The sequence below is a fragment of the Triturus cristatus genome, chromosome 3_1, assembly GCF_964204655.1.
Source record: "Triturus cristatus chromosome 3_1, aTriCri1.1, whole genome shotgun sequence".
NCBI classification, from domain to species: domain Eukaryota; kingdom Metazoa; phylum Chordata; class Amphibia; order Caudata; family Salamandridae; genus Triturus; species Triturus cristatus.
The window spans coordinates 127,685,835-127,691,834 of record NC_140583.1 but is presented as its reverse complement, the minus strand read 5'-3'; the positions used below and the strand labels follow the sequence as shown (position 1 = coordinate 127,691,834).

The 6,000-nt window shown below is 47.1% G+C and overlaps 1 protein-coding gene across 1 annotated transcript in view; it reads left to right on the top strand.

Moving 5' to 3' along the window:
• The first annotated feature begins 1,073 nt into the window (after positions 1-1,073).
• Positions 1,074-6,000, top strand: part of SHANK2 (SH3 and multiple ankyrin repeat domains 2) — a 2,937,835-nt gene continuing 2,932,908 nt past the window's right edge. Inside the window, exon 1 of the mRNA XM_085643560.1 lies at positions 1,074-1,268. The gene's annotated coding sequence lies outside the window, so the exon portion shown is untranslated. The remainder of the gene's footprint in view (positions 1,269-6,000) is intronic.

The following is a 6,000-nucleotide window of genomic DNA, read 5'->3' as shown; positions in this document are numbered from 1 at the left end:
CTCGCCTTTGGGACCTTATAAGTGTTTAGCAATGTAACAGTTAATGTTGTTGCACAAAGGATATTATGCTGCATAACTAAATACTTATAAGGTCCCAAAAGTGAGACCTATTGGCTATGCCAATGCTTGTTAAATTGTGTGTTTGAAAATGCCACTTTTAGAAAGTAAAGTAGGCATTTTCTTGTTTGATTTCAGAGATGGTTGTTTAGAGTAAATCTCTACTGGCTTAGTTTTAATCGTGTATAGCTTTAGGGAGCAGATAATTCATTTTCGGGAGTATGTATTGCGTTCCAGGGTGGGCTCTGTGGGTGTGGGTTACAGATGTACATGCCTATAGATTCTAGTTGCTGGATCTATTGCTGTGAGTTAGAAATGCGTGCTTTTTAAAGCGTGTGTCGGTGTTCATTGCGACAGTGTGTAGTTTTTGTTTAGTGCCTGTATATGCTAGTTGTGTCCTGGATTAGCGTTTGCATCTATCTAGATTATGATTGGAACAGGTTTTGGGTAGGTTTTGTATTCGTTTGGTTTAACCGATTATTGGAGCTAGTTATAGATAACGTTGACTGTTTTAGGCATGTGTTTTAGGCAGGAATCGCATTGTTTATGTAAATGATTTTTGTAGATTTTCTGTAACAGACTGTATGAGTTTGTGAAGGGTGAACCTGAGGCAGCATAAAATTACATGAGTGTGAATATGCCAGACCTTGCCAGGTAGGTTTGGAGCGAGCATTGTGGATATGTCGACATCTCTCTTAGACGTGCTCTGGAGGCAGTGGAGAGTTAGGAAGTATGCAAACATCCCTTTGCAAGGGGTGTTTCCCGTCTTCCCCGATGTAAACAGGGATTCTCTGTGCAGAAGAGGGGGCGTTATCGGCTACAGCCGCTGTAGCGCTGCAGCCCCTTCCTCTCGGCACGCGCGCTCCCTTGCTGCAGGTGTGCAGGGCTCTCGGCTGCCGGCGCGTGCCGCGCCCGCCCGTGCTGCTGAGCTCCTTTCCGCCGCACCTACCGGCGCGCGCCCCCGTCGCACACCTGTCCCCGGGGTAGCGCGAGCGTCCTGGGAAACTCGGCGCGCGCCGCTCCTCCGCGCTGGATGCTGCTGCTGCTGTTTCCACAAGCCTCGCGCCTTGAATACCTTGGTTTTTGGGGAACTTGCTGTACTTCTACCTTTCCTGAAATAACCGGATGCCCCCGTGGACTAGTTTGCTCTCACTGAAGCTGCTGTACCTGTGGGAGGAGCAAGAAACCCCCTTCAGGTGTGAGGGGCTTAGGTAAGCACCACCAACCCCCATTCATCATCCATTTGAATGACTGTGCTAACCATGTGCTACCCTCGGCATGGCTCAGAAGCGGGGTAGAGTGCACCAATTCTAAGACGGAGGGTGGGGGAGGCAACGCTGCCAAGCGCCAGAAGAAGAAAGGTGCCCTATTGTGTTACTGGCTCAACTTTCACTACTCTGCCGCCTGTCTCAGCACTTACTTTTATTATTCATGACCACAAATTACCTCTGTAGGGCATAGGGGGTTAGCAGCTGGTGGCGTTCTGTGGACATGCACTCGTTTGACAATGTAGTGCATTTGTTCTGCTTCTCCTACTTTTTTTCTCTCGGAATAGTGCTCGAATTCGAGGCATTGCAAATTACTTGGATCACAGCACCCCAAACATCCCTCGAGTCTTTGGCGACCCCCTGGTTATTATGAGTTACACCCACCTTTAGTTTTGAAATGCAAGACCTACTATCCTACAGCATGTTTCATCTTTTTTTGTCTTTATTCTCCTAAATTTCTGTTTGCACTCCATACATTTTAGTGATATTTATTTGTACCTCAAAACATGCTTACGTGACCCAAATATCCGGTGTACCTGCAATTAAAGAATTGTATTTTAATTAGGGACACTGCAAAACAATGTATTTACTGCGTAGTGTGAGCATACATATATATGAATGCTGTCTCTCATTTTTCTAAGTCCTCATGCTGTTGGCAATTAATGGAATGAGGCCAATGTGAAATTAATGAATTTGCCCAGGATCACACAAATAGGTCAAGTTGTGCAGCCGGAAACAGGTCCGGGTTTCAGGTTCCCCAGTGCGCATCCTGGTCCATCAGACATCATCTCATCTTAAAGTGGATGTATATTTTTTTTTTTCAAAAAGGAATTAGACAAACGTTTATGGACATTCAAAACACTTAGAAACGTTGGCAGTAGATGGATCTAAAAACGTACTGTGTTCTACGCGAGCATTGGCAGAGTTTTTAGAGACCGACTTTAAAGCAGTGTGCCACCGTTTCTTCATGCAGAGAATCCGGTGGAGAAATAGGTTACTTCATTTGTTTTCAAAGTTACTTTCCGATTTCGGGGAGATTTTATGGCATTTTGTACAAGACAGCAGGGGTTTTGTTTTCTCTATTCATTGCATCCCAGATAAGTGCCCCTAGAAATAATGCTAACATTGCATTTGGATTGTGCAGAAAGGGATTACAGTTCAGTCTGTGGTGTGCGATACAAAAGTGGTCTTTAATACAAGGACAGTTTTAAATGCGGTGTGTAGCTAGACAGTAACAGAGTGCTTTACATACAAATACAATGGTTCGTATGGACTATGTCGCATGGTGGGGATGTTGAAGATTGCCTGTTCCTATAAACTTCCTGGTATAGCCAATCAGAGCCATACATTTGGTGGTAATGCTCATCCGTCAACCCTGGGAACAATGTGGGGATGCCCAGATCAAACGCACCTTCCTTGCACCGTTGACACCTCACCTTCGGACTCTGGAGGCTTCTAGGCGTGTTGCCGCCAGCATCCCCCTAATGAAGCCTGTGTGTTTGTCATCCTCCGCGGCGCTGAAAGTTTGTGAGATGTGCAGCGTGCGGGAAGGAGTTCTTGTTGCCATGACACGCTTCCAGGCGGTGCATTGGAGGCCGCCGCGGGATCCGTGGCAGTGATGAGCATCTTGACAGCTCTTGGGCTGGGGGAGCACCCCCCTTCCCTCGGAGGCAAGACGGAAAGCGATCCATCTCAGGCAGGACCGCGCGTGGGCTCTCGGGCAGAGCGGCTCAATTTCTGATTCCAGTGGATCAATTTGGGAATTTAAAGCAGAGGTGGCGCAAGGCTTGAGTAAATAGGGCAGTCCTTTGGGGACCAAAGTCCCTGTCTGTGCAAACAAGCACTGCTTGCGCAAAGTGGGATGTTTGGAGAAACAGCCGGGCAGCTGCATTCATGGGCAGCTGTGATTTAATGAGTTTCGATTCATTTTGGATGGAAGAATTTAGCGTGATGGGAAGTCCTGCTGTGGAAGACTGCTGGAATTCAGAAAGGTAAACTTTATTATCTATACAAGCATCTTTCTGTACATCGTGTGATGTTAACTTCAAACCTCTGCCAACATTGTTTAAAACATTTTTTTGTATTCGTTTAATGCCCCCAACTAGTGTCCAAGCGAGCTGATGGCACATCTGTCGCTGGAATGAAAAGCAGCGAACATCGAACACTCAGTTACTACGAGCAATTACATCAACTATACTTGTCATGGAAGCCCCCGGCAGCTCATGCTAAACGTAGCGTCAGTGACTTTTTTTAATTGGGCGGCTGGCAGGCACGCGCTCGTGACGAGCCTTCGAGTACACGCGCAGTCTTTTAACCCTTCTTCCACTTGCCACTATTTTTAAAATGTCAATAGAAGCGGACTTGGTGATTGCTGCCTCGGAATTGTTTCAAGTCGAGGCGTCCTATGATCTAGAGCGCGAGGCAACGGGCGCGTGCCACGTGCTGCAATTCATCATCAGTGATGGTGCTGTGAGAAGCGTGGAGGGGGGCTCGAAAGAATGGGTCGGCACGGAAAGCAGGGTAGGTGTGTAAGACAACGACTGTGATGGAGGGATGATGGAATACCTTATGCCCCTTGGTACTGGAAGGCGATTGGACAGCATAGAACCAATACTGCAAGCATGGGCGTCCGCAGAAATTTTTCCAGGGGGGGGCGAACCTGGCAAATGAAGGGGCGTGGCTAATGTTAATCAATAGGGGCGGGGCTAAAATGGCAGACAATCAGGATCGGGTAATGTTCAGGCCAACCTGAGAAAAACAAGCATTGGCATAGCCAATATGTCTCGCCTTTGGGACCTTATGACTGACTCACTGACTGAAGAACTTATATAGCCCACTTTTGCCGAGGCGTCTTGGCGCTGGGTAAGTATGATGGCGGCAGTATAAGTATTTAGTTCTGCAGCAGGTCCCAAAGGCGGAACCAATTGGCTATGCCAAAGCTTGTTGTTATATCTGGGCATGTTGAGAGGCTAGGGGACAGGGTCTCGATGTCGGGTTGGGAGCACAGCAATGACCTACTCAATTTGAATGCGTAGGTAATACAACCGGAGGGGTGAAATGAAAGGTTCACTACCAGGAATAACAGGAAGGTAGAAAGTTAGGCTGGTTAGAAAGGTAAGGCGGGGTAGAGGCAGGCATGGTGGTGAGGGGAGAAACAGATGCATGCTAGGAGAGCGCTGTGAGGGAGTGAGGCGAAATGGGAAGAGGCACTGAAGGTGGGTCGGGTAAAGACCGTAGTGAGGCAAACAGAAGGGTAGCGAGGGGTGAAGGTTAGACAAAGAAGTGAGGTCTAGAAGAAAAAGATTCAGGAGCAGAGACCGGTAAATCAAAGATGGAGAGGGCACAATAACGCAGCCGTAGAACGTGAGAGGGCCAGTTAGAGAGAGGGAGAGGTGTGTCAGAGACAGGTAGAGACAGCTGAGGAAGAGGGAATAATAAAGACTGAGGTAGACAGGTGAGGTAGAGGGGTGCGTTGATATAAAGGAAGTGCAGAGATGTGTCACAGATGTTACTGAAGAGGAAAAGAAGTAGAGATATTGAGAAAGAAGTAAGGTACAAAAAGAAGTAAAGGGTTGAACAGAGGTAGAAAGAGTGGAAGGGGAGAGAACATATAGAAGATGAATGGCAGGGTAAAATGAACGATCAGGCAGTGAGTGTGAGGAGTGGGATACAGAGGCATATGTGGCAGTGAGTGCGAAGTGCGGGGTACAGAGGGATATGTTGTGGCAGTGAGCACAAGGTGCAGGGTACAGAGGGATATGTTGTGGCAGTTAGCGCAAGGTGTGGGGACTGAGGGATATGTCATGGCAGTTAGCGCGAGGTGTGGGTTACAGAGGGATATAAGGCAGTGAGCGCAGGCAGGGCCGGCTTTAGTGCTCGTGGCGCCAAGTGCGACAATGCTTTTTGGCACCCCCAATGACCACCTCCACTACAGGTTCTTCATAACCATCTTTTGACAGCGCCCCTCAAGCCTCCGTAACCATCCAGTCTCAGGTGCATTTAATTCATTTTATAGCGCCGCTCCTATCAGTGTAAGGTGTCAGAACACTTTACATCACACAGATTACATAGAGACAATCAATCATAAGTGTGTAAATCAGTGCATAGGAAATGTTACATAAGAGAGAGGACAAGAAGGTGTAGGAGTCACAGGTCATCCGTACAGGTAGGCAGGATAGTTTAAGAGGGCTTGGCCAGGAGAATCAGAAACCTAGAATTTAAAACCTAGCACCATAGATGGGGGGTTCTCTTTATTAATAAGAATTGATTCCTACCCAAATTAACCCATTTTGCCACATTAGGATAATGGAAAACTGGGGGGAAATCATAACGCCCTAGCCCAGTTTGCATGCATCTTTGATAACAGTTTTTTGCTCACTGTTCCACATTAGGATTTTAACTCATGAAGAGTTATCAACAATATGGTCTCTCTGACAAAAGTGTGACCCATTGACCTATTTACATTACATTATACGCACTTTGGGAGCTGCACGTTCTTTGCAGCAAGCATAGTAACCCTCTGCGCTACCTTAGGATGAGTAGAAACTTCCATTACACAAAACTTTGATCTCTCCCTCCCTCTCTCTCTCTAAGGAAGTGCATTAATCACTGCAGTCATTTAGACATTTTTATTGGTGGCTGAAAATTTCTAGGAGTCCAGGAAAGAAGCAGGTGC